Raw genomic sequence first — 18,048 nt, 5'->3', positions numbered from 1 at the left:
CAATATTTACAGCAACCCAAAAAAAATCGGATTTTTTTTTGACAAAAATGAGTGCAAAAATACCCTATTTAGGAACTCGTTTTGAAATCTGTTCAAAAAAATGTTTTTGGAAATTAAATCCCTACTTTGGGAACTTACCTAGGTACCTGCTATTTAGCAAACAAATAAAATTCAAGAAAAAATCTAATAGTTTTTATAATTTTACATTTAAAAATACAGTTAGTTACTTCAGTGACACTTTTAACCATCCATAATCCAGTCAAAGCTATAACCTCGAATAGGTCACGTATAGTACACATTATGAAAGCCCTCCAGTATAAAGTTCAGACGGGGGTCCGAGACGTTAACCAGTTCAGTTCACCGTTGATCGCATATCTTTGCAAATACATTTTAGAAAACTTATTACAGTCATACAGTGAATTGAATAGGCTCACCTAGCATGCTACCGGTACAGTTAAACGTTGAAAAAGAAAAATATACCATTATAAGGGAACGTACTCCTATAATACTTTGAATACCTACGCTTTAACATACGAAAGTGTATGAAAGATCACGACCGGAATCTCGTTCGAGATATTCTTTACAAACAAAATCCATCAACGAAAACAATTCAACTGCATCATTACCAGTCTTATACACTGTATAGGTGAGGGTATCTCTACTATGTACCTCTATACCTAAACCACAACACATAGAAACTTTTCAGCCATTTGTAATATCGCGAGTCGACTCGACTGCGGCTCCTCACACAGAACCATACACCGTACACTAATTAGTACACTCCAGAACACCGCCGTGAATATTAATTGAAAATATTTCATCTATATATACTTATTAACGAAAAAAAAAGAAGAGAATGTACATAATGAAGACGTAAAAAGTCAATATAACCGATTCGAAAGTATAAGTAAGACCTGCAAACATTCGCACATCACCAAATGTGTGAGTACAACTACGTACTCTTCCGCGTTCTCGATGATCTAATTAAAAAAAGAAAAAAAAAGAACCATATCGAATAAGTAAAGATATTCGCGTCAACAAAAGGCGATATACTGTTTGGCTATATGTACGTATAGATTACATATGGCATATTATTCGATTACAGCGTGAAAAATAACGTGTAAAACAAAACCCCTTATTCTTATTTCCTTATTTCGCTTTGTTCTTTTACTCCTTTATTACTTACTTACTATTATACCAATGCATAGACCATAGGAAAAGCACACTGGCTATGTGCGTGAAAATTTAATTCACTCTTTTCGCTCGTATGCTTGCGTTCCAGTGACACAAATTTCCATACATGAAAACTTGTCCATTTAGTTTTTCACCTGCAACTTGCTGCAGCACCCACTCGGCGATAATAATTTATTCGGTATACCTTACCTACACCTAAACTCACCGTACAAAATGCTAATGACTTTATTTACCAGTATGAACCATTGTATTATGTAGTACCATATATAACCCATCGAAATCGAATCGAATCGTTATAAAACGTCATTTATCATACATAGATTTTTGTTTCATTATAACCATAACCTTGACAAGTTAATGATATTATTAGCGACGAGTTTTATTGTTAAATTTTTTTTTGTTTTATCATTTCTACGATGGAAAAATTTTCGTGTTTTGAACAACAATGATAATAATATGTAGTACGCCCAATTTTCAAAACAGTTGCTAATCATTTTATCCACACTGTAAAAATGTACGTAACAATTCGACATCACGTGGAGTATTTATAACGCTGATGTATTTGGGTTTTTCTGTCGTGATCGTGTCGATAGAAAATTTATGATATGAGTAAACGAGGCGTTTCTCAACAGTACGAGATAAATGATAACAGTTACAGTAAAATCTGGCTTAACGAATAGGCGTTTTCCTTGACAAGTGTCCCTTATCAGAATTTTAGAAGAAACAAAAATGGCAAAAGATAACGTAAGTACACTCAAACCTCATTTCCACCCTTTCCATTTTCAGAAAACCATAAAAAATTTCAAAATATGTGCTATATAGCTCATTCAAGAGACAGTACTTCGTAAAATGTAGGTACATCCTACCTTCATTTTATGTAGGTACTTTGCTTATGAATGGCATGGCACAGCATCTAACATAAATTCCAGTGAAAAAATCTAGAAACGCGAATTGCGTGAAGGAGAACTGGCCAACGAAAAAATAAAATAATCAAACAATATTTTCTTTCATTTCGTATAAATGAGAAGACGAACCTCGCGAAGATTCACCTGTGCATTCGCATTGTACTCGTACAAGGTTTACTCGTTTGTTTCAATTTTGGTAGGTATAAAGTACGTTAGATTTACATACGAGTATGCGAACAAGAACGGATGTCATAATGGAAGATGATCTGGTATCTTACCAGTAGGTATTTCGGTTGAATGTTTACGACCGCGTTTAAATTTGTTCTTTAAGCAACTAATTGGTTTTTATCTGATTTTTGATTTCACGGTTTCGGTTTTGTACTTTTTTTTTAGTCGGTACACACACTTCAGGTAATTTTAAACGAGCCCATGAATGTTGTGATAATATTAAATATGTAAATATTACATTTTTCAATATTGCATGAGTATCGAGTCATTAGTCTTCAATATGTTTTTATATTGGTTTATTGATGATACATATCGTATTACAACGTCGAAATATTCCAAACAGAGGGGAAAAATTCCGACACGTGATTAATCCAAGTTCGATAATTTTTTATTATTAAAAGGAAGCTACGTAAATTACAGACACGTGCAGTGGTGATTTTTCATTTGCCATGTAACGAATAGACGATTTTTCACCACCGTATAGGTATTGCGCAGTTTACCTGGAATTACGCAGGTATCAATTGGTTTAACTAAGTACACTAATCATACGAAATAATAAATCTGCAAATTCGAAGATTTCGCAGGAGGAACCAAGTTTACTATTTTGTGTGTCTCAAATAGATATTGAAATCTTACAATTAATTGCAAAAAAAACTCATGGTATTGAAATTGAAAATAGTTTTTCAACATGGATTCTTCAACAAATAATCCCACAGAGTATTTTTAGATTGAGTGTATCGTCAGAAAAAAAAACACTCAATATTGTGACTTTTTTTGAAATGTGAGAAAATCAGAAAAGGCAGATGCAAAAAGCCATAATCATGAAAAAAAAATTGAAATATAATTTCGAACTGTGACTGGAAAAGATTTACTACCTGACATCCTGTTATCAGATTAAAATCTCAAAAAAATGAACCTTTCACTGATACTTTGAACGAGGAGTTGTTATCTTGGATAAATAAAAATTATACCTTTCGATAAATTACGTTCGAAAAGAAACACTAAATGACAATGACTTGATGGTAAGTTGGTAACTATGTTCTGAGTTCGTACTCATTTCGATGGAATATTGAAGAAATGAGACAAATTCTGACATTTTAACGAGATGTCACCATCACTAAAAAAATCCACTAATAAGACTAGAATTAAACTGATTGAAGAAGTAAAATCATCCAACATGAGAAATTTCATCAGCTTGTCAAAAAATCAAGCCCTAATTTACCTACATTCCAGCAAAAGCAAGAGGATTTTCAAAAATGCAACGCTTCAGATATTGAGTTTCGTTTTTCGAATTTTGACACATTTTGGAATTCAAAGCTCCTTGAGAAATACCAAAATTTCACTTAATTGAAGTAGAAATTTTGAGGATGAAATTCGTTTTACACATCAACTTTGGACTCACAAATTAATTGGAAACAGTTTCAAAACATTCTGAAACCTTCTTCGGATTTTGGAATCTTCCAGATTTAAAAAAACGTCCACAAAAAGAATTCTCAAGAAATGCGGATTTTGTATCTTGCAGATCAAATGTTCTTCTTCTCCACCTCCCCCACAACCATCAATATCAGAGTTTGATTCAACAAAGGTAAAAGGATTTCATCCTTAGTCTTCATCTCAAATCAATTAGATACCGTTTTCAAATAATTATTTTGAATCGTTATCCAGACTTCTGAATATGTACTCCTATTTTCAAAAAATGCCACAAAAATTGATCCCATGAAAATCGAATTTTCGAGAATTTGAGTCCAATATCAGAATTTATTGAAAGCCTACTTCCGATTTTTGGATTAAATATCTTAGCTTCAAAAAAAATTTACAATTTTACTCCTTCCCCCCCCCCCAAAATAGGTGAAAACGATATTTAGTTTTCACTAACTTAGACCTTAGACCTTACGTTCTCATCATCCCCCCCCCCCACCACCGGTCGATAATTTATACGTTGTTTTTCTACAATTGTTTATGTTTTCATTATCTAATTGAAATCCATTTTGTTTCAGTGGTTACTTTTGGAAAAAATTGAAAGACTTATTTCACTGCCAAAGCTTTTAAAACGGTTTAAAATTGGTACTCATCAAAATGCATTTTAGGAAATTATGTCCAGGTGAATTAATCGAAGATGATTGTTTTTAGATGCTGAATTTCATACTTTTTTTTGATGGTCCTTTAATTTCTTATATCCAAGATTCCAAACTTGACGAAGACAATTTGAACGAAAAAACTCATGTTCGTACCCTAATTATGACACTTTGTTGAAGCAAGAAATGACATACAACACCGTTTTTGTTTTTTGACATGTTAATAACAACACCATATTTGACAAAAATATTGTCTATACGATATCTAACTATAGATCGATCAATATATATGATTTTCCAAGACTTCGCCTAATTTGATACAAAATATTGCATAAAAATCGCCAATATCCACAATATAATCAAGCCACTATGGTACCTCCATCCCATATACCTTCATAATGCACGTACAACATCGATTTAAACTCTGATCTGTTTCTCAACCAGTTTAACCTTTTGTTTTCAGGTCACCGATACCTACTGGCTTTATGACCGTTCTTTCTTCTTTTTAATTTAACGATCAATGGCCAAAATGATTTCCGATTTCGTGGTTTTCCGCTATTCTTTTTGTTTACCTTACGCAATTTCGTTTTGTGTGCTACACACCGTATTCTTAAGTAAGTATAAGTGTATCGATAAAACAAAAAAACCTCCATTATCTATAAAACGAAAAAGTTGGTTAATCGATAATTTCGCGGCTTTTTTTTTTACTTACTTTAACGACACAGTTACGGTACATTGTTATTATTACTCGATGCAGCGATAGATTGTTCAACACAGTCTAATACTCTGTATACATAATAAAATAACAGCCGCGAGTTAATTAAAGCGCGTAATTGGCCATAAATTTGTATAATCGATCATCGTAGTATAATTATTCCAGCAAAGCGTTGCTGGTCAGGGGGAAAAATTGTAACCTAGCACCTCAATCTCGCCATTAAGATTCGTTAAACAAATATACCAGATACTTTTATAGAAGGCAGTATGCCTCGTAATAGGTACGCCACCAGCCAATACACTCCACACTCGAATAACGACAATACAACGACAAAAGAAGTGTTTAATTAGTAGAAAGTCATCATGTGTATCGTAGTAATTTAGACAGATAATACGAGCAACGAAAAAAAAAAAAAAATGCAACATAACCGACAGTTTCGAGAAGCGTTGATCGTAAATAATCATAATCGTGCTGATGATAATATCACATTGTTCGAAAGATGGTACTAGGAGTAAATTTTCATCCTGTGGTTATACTAATTTAAATATCGCATGCTTTAGTCCCACAGATGATCTATCACTCGTCTTCTCTAATCTCAGCAGCATAAGTATTCATAACCGAAAACATCGTGTTCGAGATTCTAGGTGAAAATTTTTTCTAAACGAATAGCGATAGATAATAATAACAAAACAGTACGCAAACGTAATACCAATTTCGCACGTTTGGTTTGGCCAAACTCTTCCATAAGAAATATGTATCTCTTCTCACGACCAACGTAGGCTATAAATTTACGACTCGATGATGCCTATGGTGTGGTGTTGTTTCTTTCATGTCGTGCAAAACCTTCGGAATTACGTATGCATATACAATAGTCCATCTACATACATCGTATACACTGAGGACGTGTTTCTTTTTCTCCTATAAGATGACATTTCTTCACCGAAAAAGACACGAGAAAAAATATCGCATTCGTATCCTCTTCGTTATAAAGGTGAACATATATCTTTACATAGGTACCTACAATATTAAAACCGCAAGTTACCCAATGAAACCAGTTTTCACATACTGCATAGCAGCGGAAATTAGTTATAATGTTAAGTTTTATAAACATGTACATATGTACGCAAACGTTAGGTGCATATTTTAAAAGGTTGCGAAATCACCATACAACGAGTTCGCCAACAGAATAAGCAATACAGTAATCTCGAAAATATACACTGTATAAAAAAATATAATAAGTTATGTACGAGCAGTACGAATTTACTTGATACGCGATGCCAATTCATATATTCAAATTAGACTACATAAATGTATTGTACAACAGGATCAAAATCAGGATGAATTTGGCACCAAGTGAAACTTGCAAGCATAATGAACTAAAATTAGGACCAACGAACTCGATTAAGTTATTACGAAAGGGAAGAAAATTGGCGAAGAATTGGGCTGAATTAGAATGATGAAGTGTTTTGAATAGGGAAGAAGTGATGAAAAAATTACATGAAATAACAAAAAAATTACAGATGAAGCTTATCTGCACTAGAAAATTTAAATTTTCTCACACTAAAAAATTAATTGAATTTTAGATTTTTACTGACCTAACATCAACCTATGTCAACAAAATCAGACTTTTTTCAATTTTCAAACGTTCTATGTACAAATCTACGTTAATTAAAATGAGATCCTTTTAAGATAATATGTACATAGTTTTTTCTAATTTTTTACCCCTCAAAAATTTAATGCAGTGATGCCAATATTGCGTACAGAGACACCTCGAAACAACGAAATATTGATACATAGTTGTTTCAATCAAAAATGTCACTAATGTTGGACGTCACAAAATGAACTATAGAATCACAAGTGCCAACTTTTTCCTACAATCCATTTTTTTATTTTGAAAAAATCACTAGAACAAGGGGAAACAATAGTTGATATTTTTTCTAGTTAAACGTCGATATCAAGACCAATATATACACCAAAAGGCGTATATCACACGATTTTCTGATGCAAAAATTGAGGCGAAAAGCTGTGGATATGCTTCAACATAAAAAAATTGATATTCGAAGTAAAATATCACCAAAAACATTACAAACGATACATGACACAACTTCTACATTTTTATGATTTTTATGGCAACTCTGAATGATCTTAGGAGTGTTGTAGAGGTCAAATTCCAGAAATAAGTTAATATTCAAATTCAACGCTAAATATAAAAATCATAAAAAGCAGTTGAATTTTCACCCCCCCCCCCCAAAAAAAAAAAACAAAAAACTATGCCAGTAAAAGTGAAAAACAAAAATTAAAAAATTGAAACTTTTTTCAAAATATGTATTATAAAAATAGAGGTTTATTGTACAGAAAGAACAGAAATATTTTTTCTCAATCAAAGAGAGTGTAAAAATTCTGATGCAAGTAAGTAATCGGTTTCAAAAAGCAAAAAAAAAAAGAATTATAAAAGCATTAAAAAAATGAGAAATACTTGATGAAAAAATTTCAAATTGGGCAATTTGAGAACACTGCTGCCAAACCCAGTTTATTGGATTTAATTTTTTTTAGAATATTTCAAGTTGTTTTTTTTTCAAAATGGCTAGATGAGAAATTGGACTGTTGAAAATCTGATTCGGATCAACTTTCGAGTGTACCTACTTCCATAAATTATTAATGTAACCGTCATTTCAGCGAATTCCAGCCAATTAATGAGTTTGAATAATTGTGATTCTTTTACATTCTCGAGTTCTTTTTAGATATTTTGTAGAACCTTAGCGAAACGAAATCTTCTCGGTAGTGTAGAAAACTACCAGAAAATATAATACCTACGTAGACTCAAGCTTGTAAGAGGCGAAGCAGGACTACCGAGGAAAGAGTATACAAACAGAAACTCGCTCCAGGTCATATTCCATAGACGAGTTGAACATTCAAAACTTGAGAAACATTTTTAATTTTCTTTCCTTTTTTTAAAAATATGATTAATCAACATTTTTTAAATTAAATTTTGCTCACGAATTCACAGATTACGAAATGCTTTGCTGCCTACTCTATTTCAATTTAGAAATTCACAAGAATCTATTTTTATTTATGATTTTGCCCAAAAGTTGATTTTTTATGAAAGGGTAAAATTGTTTGTTTTGATTGTTTCCACTCTGAACAGTCCAGACGGAAAGTCATGAAAATCGAGTAGCAAAAAAGTTTACTATTTTAAATTTTGAAATCATTTATTACGAAATTTTTATTTTTCTTACCATCGTATTGAGTGGTTGAAAATTTCTTAAAATTCACGAACGTTAACCGGGACAGTTGAACTCAACTCATAATCTTAAACCAATCACAAAATTACGATTTTCCAAATCCTTTGAAGATTTTGATTGAAACAAAATACACGCGAAAGAAAATCGACGACTCCAGTCAGTTTTGAAAAAAAATAAGTCAAAAGACTTCATAAGCGACATAAAATTTTTCTTAAGAAAACCTGTTTTAATTCGGTATTGATTGAAAATCCATACTATGAGTATCCTAAAATTTCGTCTTCAGTTAATACTAAAATCATTCATATAATAAAGATTTTTCGTAAAGTAAGTAATAATTTTTTTTCACATGTTCAAGAAGCCAAGGATGAAAAAACATGTTGGTCTAGGTAAATACACGTATAGTATAAAAGCAAAATGAAGATAACTCCCAGAGCAAGATACAAACTTCAAACAAAATTGTACAGATGAACTTATCGTAACGTCTCAAACATTCAAAACAAATAAATAACATGAAATAATTATTGATTAAATGCACCTCAAAATTACGAGTAAGTACAATAATTTTACACGAGTATACTCACAATAACACACATCATTGCTTCAAATTTATATCCCACAATGAATTAAATTTCCACTAAAGCACGTATACAACAAAGTAACTATGGTTAAGCAAAACTACACAAGTCACCCGATTAATCAACTCTTCACCGCGACCACCCGAAACAATGGCAAAAAAAAAGTTACACCAGAACTCGCGATGAGAACAATCCGCGAAAAATTCGTGCATATAACAGCGTACGTATTCGAGATGGCAACTGGTATATGTATATGTAATTTTTCTGCACTGCTAATACTCGACTGGTTAATTGGACGCAATTAATACGCCCTCACTAGTATCCTAGAGCTCGTGCGCGGCACCCGGCAGCACATCAAAATAATTTCAAATCTTACGTACGATCGTACATACGCAATACATAGAGATACGAGTACATAACATAGTAAGTACTAAGTAGCAAGTACTACACTATACAGATACTTATAGCACACGTATGAAAAAAAAAAATCTTCGAAAAAATAATTCAGACTTCCTTTTGGTCTTATTCGTCTCACAAAAAGGAAATGCCTACTTAAAAACGCGTCTTGTCAACAATATCTGCGTACATTCAAAAGAACACGACAGTCAACAACTAAGGTGGCGGCGGTGATGTGTGAAGGAAACTGCCTCAGAGTGTATTTTTGGTGCTTATAGGTACATAAAGTAGTATTCTACTTTGAAGATGAGTTAACAATGAATTCATCAAGCTCACGCAGCACGAACTCATTCGACTGACAAATGACAATAATGTACGCAGCTTTCTAACACCAGCAGTCAAAAATGCAACGTAATTCGGAATACCTACTCTCGCGTAAGTGAATCTATTTTTCTGAATGTTGAATATCACTGCTCTATGGATCCGGGAGATTTGGTTTTTCTCTTCATTTGTGCGTGTATAAAATGACACGTGATAAAAATTAAGGAGATCTAATCATTGAGAATCTTGCGTTATTATGTGTTTTTTCTGATTTTCCGAAAATTATTGATAGAAATAAAAAGCATTTAATTGACGCGCGCGTCTCGAAAATCATGCTAGATTTCAAAATGCACCAAAGAGTTGCACTATCTGACCACATTGGTGGCCAAAATTGGCGATTTAAAAAAAAAAAAAAAGAAAAGTATCAGTAAAAAACACGAAGACGTTTTTGATCAAATTTATATGTTGGCAAATGATCTGTAACTCTCATTATTTTACCATTTCGTACACAGGGTTTCATAGTCAAAAAATTATTTTAAAAAAACCGTTCATCGTTTTACGCTTCAATGAACTCCCCTTCGTCCTCATGCTTCGCGAGATTCGCATCTGATCACATAACAGCTAAAATAATAAAGGTTCAACGTCCAACGAAAACATTGCTTCTATGGTAACGCGTTTCCACACAGGTAAAATACCAGCATAGGAAAAAAAATACTCTGATAAAACCTCATATTCTCGATATTATTTATGTGCCAATTACAAATATAATACAACGCAAAATATCATCTTCACAGTGACAAAATTCATTTCATTCAAGGACATCGAGTACATCAGAGGTTTTAATTAATGCAATCCCGAATCGAAGCGATCATACAGGTGCCCTCCATACAGCAAATAACTTCTTACCTTCGTATAAGCGTGTACCTTTTTATAAACCACAACTTTACAAGCACATGTAAAATATCTATACGTACAAAAAAGGAAAAAAACAGCAGAAGAAATTCTTCTTTTATAGAACTGTCGTAAAAAAATTCAATATGGAAAAAACAAACAACAAAATAAAAATAGTTTTTATAATTCAATGCTGTCGTAAGTTCGATATTCTGAATCAATGCTGGAGGGAGGGGGAGTCAACTCTAGGGGTTAGAATGTTGTGAAACCAACAGGTAAAAATTTTCAACCCATCACTTCGAATTTGCGATTTACTTATCATAATCGATTCGTAATGTTGAATTTATGGCAGGATTAAATCAGTCTGGAAGATTAATTATGTACCTACAACCCCTTCCAGAGAGATTTGAAACTGTTGGAGATAAGTGAACTTTTTTTCATTTTTCCCCTAAAAAGCATCGCTAAAAAATTAAAATTATAGATTTAGCGATAAATTTCAATGAACTGTCTCAAAATCGATCAAGCTCATGAGAATTTTAGCGAGATCTATAAATTTTCATTCGCAAAATCCACAGACCTCGCTTTTTTGTCTCATTAGCACTTGGAACGCAGTACCTCAAAATAAGGGGACCAGTTTTCCTCAACACAGGGCTCTTACTCGGTTACTTTTTTCAAAATGGTGGTTACTACGAGTAAAATTACTTTTTTTTCGAATTTTTCCAAATCTTGGTTTTAATATTTTGTGAAGAAAACAAGAAAAAATATCTCGCTTTTTTCCAAAAATACCATGCAAAATAGTAACAAATCCCACTTTCTTCAAAGTTGCCAAAAAATCCATGTTTCTTGCTAAAAATTTCTAAAAATTGTGATTTTCCCAAAGAATTGAAAAAGTCTCATTTTCCCCCAAGAAATTCCAAGAATTTAGCTTTTTTGACAGGAATTTGTCAAAAATGGCCAAAAAAAATGAAAAAGTCTTGCTTTTTGTTACAATTGTAAAAGTCCTGATTTTTGTAAAAAATTTGACAAAACATCTCGCTGTTTAGCAAAATTTCCGAAAATCACACTTTTCCTTCAAAGTTGAGCTTTTTTTGCAGAAAATTAGGAACGCCAATGTTCCGCTTCTACCAAAAAGTTGCAAAATGAAGTCGAACTCTTTTAACAAAAATTGCGAAAAAATATTACTTTTTTGTCAAGAATTACCAAGAAGTCTAGTTCTTTTCTAAAATTATCAGTGTCTTTTTTTGGACAAAATTCTCACTTTTTAGCAAATTTTTCTAGGTACGTAGCCTCGCTTTTTAGCCAAAAATTTCCAAAAAGTAGGTATCTATCACTTTTTGCCAATAATTCTCAAGAATTTCCGCTTTTTTACAAAATTTCCAATAATTGCTAAGAAGCCTTGCCTTTTGCTAAAACTGTTGTCGAAGTCTTATTTCCTGCAAAAAATAACAAAAAAACTTCCATTTCGCCTAAATTGCCAAGAAGAATTGCTAAAGGTGACAACGCTGTGTTTTTTTTTGCAAAAAGGTCCTTTCTTTTGCTGAGAAATTATCATAAAGTTTCTTTTTTTTCAGCCAGAAATTACAAAATTCTCACTTTGTTGCCTCAAAATTGCCAAAAAAATCTTGATTTTTTTCAATCAAAATGTTGCAAAATCAACTTTTTTTTGGCAAAAGTTGGGAAAAAGTATCACTTTTTGGACATTTGCAAAAAGTCTTGCTAATTGCTAAAATTGTAAATCTTCCGATTTTTTTCAATGATTTTTTCTGCATAAAAATGTTTTGCCCATACTCTGTCACTTTTTTGATTATTATTTTATTACTTTTTAGTTACTATTTCGAGCCTTTTTGGTTACTAAAGTTACTTTTTTTTTGGAAAATACTGAGTACGATGAGCCCTGAACAACTCAAACTTCAATAATACTCCACTACCTCACTGTTGACTCGCACGATCGACATTATGAACCAAAGAAGTACTTGCCTGGTACTCTGCATACAGCATACTCGTATTCCTCGTACAAAAGATACATAGAAACGAGTAACGAACTAAAGATAGCTACAACAATACAATAATTAAAATAATAATTTAAAAATAGTCGTCAACGCTTTCGCTACTCCACCAATCAATTCATCGTCACATCACGACGCCATCGTATTATGCTTACACGAAAAGTGACAATAATAATGTGAAACCGTCTACGAAAAATGAACCGTTTTTTATGTGTCAAGCACGTGAGAAGAAATTTGTGTGAACTCGTGTATACATTACATACATACGTACATACGTATACCTATAGGTATGTCTATGTGTACTATGTACCTACAGGTATTTTGCAGGTCCAGCAGGTATAGGGGTACACGATGTACAGAAAAGAAACGCGACTCGACAGCGACACATAAAATCGCAACAATATCCGTATAGGTAATTGTTTAATTAGACAATATATATAGGTAAGTATGCGGCATACAAGAGTGTAAAGATCTGCCGAAAATATGGAATTCGGGTATAAAAAGTAGCAAAATTACAATAACTGAAACGCGGCTAAGTGTTATAAATACGGTGTAACGCGCCGGCCAAACGTGCCGTAACATACGCAATATTATAATAACAAAAAAAAAAATAATAACTCTGTACTACATATTTATACATCAGTGATACTTAAATTTATCATTATACAGCATACTGTGTTACAGCGCCACATTCCGAATACTTTCCTGCTACAATAACATCACTGATAAATGATTTAATTATGGGCAAATTCAATTCATAATTGCACCTAAGATCTTCGCATATGATACAGACACAGAGGTCTCACATCAGCTCAAAATTATTCTCATTTTTGGTTCATTTTTACCTAATAAGAATAAATTAAAACGAATGGATTTAAATTCGAGCCTCGCAGAGGAATATTCCAGATTAGATTCTTCTTTCTATTACAAATTTTGTCCATAAACAGACACATTGTTAACCCGTATGACGTACATTGAACATTACATTAGTTACAATATCGAAAACAGGTTATATCGCGAGGAACTAGTTTACCATACCCTGACGCGAACAATTCGCTTTTCTCGGGTTTAGCCAGGGCCATTTTACATTGGTTACGCTACATGCGATCGCAATTAATCCGTAATTTTGAACGGGCATATCCATATAGCAGCAGTGCTATGTCTATTTTCAAGGCATTATCAAAGCGCACATACCTATACACCTTCGTATCCAGAGACATATTTTTGTTGATTACGAAATTAATATGTTTATTCGTAACTATCTTGTATGTGTACGTGAGTACAGATTCGCGTCTATTGTGTAGGTAACACTAAACGTATATCTATTATAGAATAAAGAGAAATTTTGAGAGAAAAAAGGGTCTTAAGAGTAAGTATGCCATATGAGAGAAGGTGTAAAATCCATTCACACATATTCGATAACTTCAATTAAATTTAGGATCTAATTTTATTTCTACCCAGCGAGAGTTGGAGAGGATACTTTTATGAGCTCAAATGATGATCAAACATTCCAATTGATTCGGTTTCATTTGGCGTAGGTAATAAAACTTACGGCATGCCCCTTTCCCTTCTTCTCTAGACACATCAAACTAAGGAAAGAAAACTAGGTACTGAGAAAAGTTTAATTGCACATTGAAAACTGAGAGACCGACTTCCAACATAACAAAGCTGTAGGTACATATTAGCCATAAACGATCCTTTTCTCGTTCGAGATCGAGAGAGTGGTGACTACACAATATTATGGAATAGACACTCAAATTCAAACAAGTTTTCCAAACGCGCCTCGTACATATAAAATGAAAGAGCACTGATTCTTACAGAGAGAAAAGAGTCCATTCTGAAACAATTCCAGTTCCACTTTTTCATCAATGTTTCTGTTTTTGCTCATATTTCTGTGGTTTTTCAATGATTTTCTAAAAACTTGGCCACTGATTTCACTTAGATGGAATCTCTAATCAATTTTTCCGTGACTCTATTCTCATCGTCAGAAAATTACTGCGTTTTCTTTTTCTATGTAGACCATAATGAAAGATAAGATTAAATTCAGAAAAACAGACTCGGATTTTAGAGCACCTTTCCTCTAACGAAATAAGGATAAATCCCAAAACTCAGTTTTTATATCTTCATTTCTTTTCAAAAGCGGGTAATTTCGCACTTCTCTATGAAAAATGTCAGCATTACGTATACGTATTTAAAGCAGGAAATTTTCGACAAAAAGCAAATTAAAACACTTTTTAAAAGTGAAAGGGAGGTAAAGAGATCAAAAATTGTCTAACAACTGCATTCTATACTAATAAATTAATTTAAAATATTTCCTTTATCGTTTTGAACATTCTTGCAAAAACCTGGCATGATTAATCATTATAAAATGCAATTTTATGCAACCAAGATCTTGAAAAATGCATATTTTATGCAGTTGTGGCGCTCAAAACATGTAAAAATATGCATTTTAAAATTGAATAATAAAAAATTGTGCAATAACAATGCAGGTTTCTCCGGAAAATATTTTCTAGTTTAAAAACGAGACAACTTAGTTGATAAGAACAAAAAATACTTCCTCATTGTACAATTTATAAAGTGTTACACTTGGATTCAAAGTTTCAGAAATGCTGGCTGGCGGTTCCTCGTAGCTCTGCTATTTGAGTCTTTTTGTCGGAAAAAATCAAATTTTCAACCAAATTAAACCACTTTGAAACGTACCAGATAATTCTTGGAAAGAATTTGAAGGGACATGCAGTCGCGGATTATTTTAATCTTCAGTACCTAGATTTACAACGAATTTCACCAAGACCCACATATTCAGGAGACTTTGCTCTTACATAAGTTCAATCTGGAATTATTAAGTATTTGGGGTACGCTCTCAAAAATAAGTACTCCTAATTCCTAAACTTTTTCAATAGGTAACCAACTTGGAGTCCGAATAAGAAAGAGACCTTATTTAATACATGATACGTAAGAGCACTCGACATAAAAACCACACATACTCGTATTTAAACGATGATTATCTTCAATCTTCATAAACAGATAACGCCTCGTAAGGCAAAAAACCCATCTCCCAGAACTCCGTCAAATAATAATTTGAACCATTAGGCTGACTTTTCTCAAATGAACCCTATTTAATGAGGCAATTACCTACACGTTTAGTTGGCATGCGGTTACGAGTAATCGTAAAATGAATTAATAGTTTCAACCAAACAACAGATGGTCTTCATGGGCAGTGTGTGATAATTTTCTAAAGTCATCCTATATTTCAAGACTTCGGTGTGGAAAATTTGATTATGTATATGAAGCAGTACACACAGCATCTAGATCTACATACTTAGAAAAGAAAGATTTAAGAAGGGAGACCGAGAAAAAAAGATTTTCAAGAGTGAAGATTAACGACGAGTACTTGATATTTGACAGTTTTTTTTTTTTTTTGGTAGCCGTCCTATTGTATTCTATACGTAACGAGCAATTCATAACAAAGTAAATCCTCTCTAGTCAACACCGCCAAGAAACCTGTGTAGTACCTGCCTACTTTAGTCCTTACAGCGACTCCTACACTATACATATTATATTCATCGTGTCACGATATTTGTTGCTTTGAAAATTTGATGAAATGAGCCAACACGACGGTTTAGCTTGTGTGAATTAATAATTAGTATTACGCGGGGTAGTCACGACATACCATACTTAACGAGTCGATAAATAGTCGATTTTCTACTTTTTTTATACCGAGTTCGTTGACCTGATTATTTTCTTCCCCTAATTTTTTGTGCTAATCTGGTAAAATGAAACTAGTCACAAATATATTCTTAGGATGACTTGACTCACACAGTTTCCAAAACATTAATATTTACTTTCTTAATAGATAGTTCGAAGGTTTAATTCTTTCGAAAAACATTATATTACTCATCTCTCACATTTCCTAGTTTCCTCATTTTTATCCTTATCACTGAATACGAAAATTCCAACGGATTAATTAAAGATCAGGGACAGTTAATTTTTATAATGAGGTCATATACTATACGAAACATAGTTTATTACGACGTAAAATTTTAAAGAAAAGACTTAATTTTTGACTTATACGAGGAGGTATGATATAGCACATACAATATGTATGAGACGTGTATTATTAAGTCGTTAAATTTCGATTTCCTGGTTTAGGTACGATTAAAACGTAAGTGTATTTTCCCCTAATTTTTTCGTCTATATGAATATAAAAATTTTTGGAAATAACATGATACCTTCCTACCCTACCTATTCCTGAAAGCAATAGAATCAATGATCTATATCACAAAATCAATTTTAGGATGTTGTAAGAACTTTTTATTGAGACTTTTTCATTTCTTTATTGAATCCAAGGCTTTCGCAAAATGCTATACACCATAGATATCGTTGTATCTACGATTCGAGCATTTATTCAAAAACAAACTGTACAGAATATATAAATTTTACATGGATTCGGTTGCTATGGCTTCACACACGTGCAGTATTCGTTAAAAGCTTCGAACTAAACCAGTCAACGGAACACAGGTAACAACGATAAATGCACCCATCACATATTCACGATCATCCGACCATATCTATTAAGTGCTTACAATTTATCATTTGTAAAAACACAACTAAAAATTAATCGCCGTTTGATAACGAAAAACATCGACTGAATATTCCCTCTTTCTACGTAATAGGAATACTAATTTATGGAATGTAAATGAAAATTTCAGCATTTTATGCATCGCTTCACATTGAATTAACAGAAATGCAGAGAATATTCTACAATATCTACCTAATACACCTGCAAAAAGTATCTACCAATAAAAATTTATCTGAAAGATATGAGATAATAGCGTGGAAACCGGCATTGATGATTCACATTGAAGTATCTACAACTTCACACCGGTTCTATTTCTGGGTACGTAGAGGTACAGGTAAGCCTTACACATTAAGTACACCAAAATAAGCTGTTTATCATTTTTATTCGCTAACAAATGGTATTTTTCATATGCTAAATTTATAGTAGCTACAGAGAATTTGTATTTGAATTCAAACGAGATCCAGCTACCGGAAAAAACAAGCAGGAAAATCCCGAGGATGAATCCTCAGTGTTGAGAATCAATGTTTTGAGGATTTTCGAAGCCCATTTTTTCCATCTGTAAAACTTTTAGCTGACACTGAACAAAGTGGACACCCGCTCAAAATTGTTAAGAGCCAAAATGGACCCAGAGCAAAGTCATTGCCTTCAATAAACACATCTTTGCAACATTTTATTCAAATTTTGACAGACTTAATCAAATTAGAACAATGTTTCAAGAAATTGTTGCGTTTTCCTTAGTTTTAAATTGCACATTAAAATTCAGCAGGTAAATATTCAGGCAATTGAAACACAATTGGCCGAAAATATTAAAAAGGAAGCAAGAAGTGAGCACCTTTTTGAAGATTATAAGTACCTAAAGTAATTCACAAACATAATGATTCGATTCACTTTTCAAAATTAAAGACTCATGATTTGCAGTTC

The 18,048-nt window shown here is 32.7% G+C and overlaps 1 protein-coding gene across 2 annotated transcripts in view; it reads right to left on the bottom strand.

Moving 5' to 3' along the window:
- LOC135836155 (mucin-2) overlaps positions 1 to 18,048 on the bottom strand; it is a 60,050-nt gene that overhangs the window by 31,420 nt on the left and 10,582 nt on the right. The window contains exon 1 of one of the 2 annotated variants that reach the window (XM_065350791.1): positions 8,941 to 9,196. The exons of the other annotated variant lie outside the window; for it this stretch is intronic. The gene's annotated coding sequence lies outside the window, so the exon portion shown is untranslated. Of the gene's footprint in view, positions 1 to 8,940; positions 9,197 to 18,048 lie in introns of those variants that run through there. 2 annotated transcript variants of the gene reach the window in all.

This window comes from Planococcus citri, chromosome 2 (genome assembly GCF_950023065.1).
Source record: "Planococcus citri chromosome 2, ihPlaCitr1.1, whole genome shotgun sequence".
NCBI classification, from domain to species: Eukaryota; Metazoa; Arthropoda; class Insecta; order Hemiptera; family Pseudococcidae; genus Planococcus; species Planococcus citri.
The sequence above is the reverse complement of the archived record's forward strand: the minus strand, read 5'-3'. Positions and strand labels throughout refer to the sequence as shown.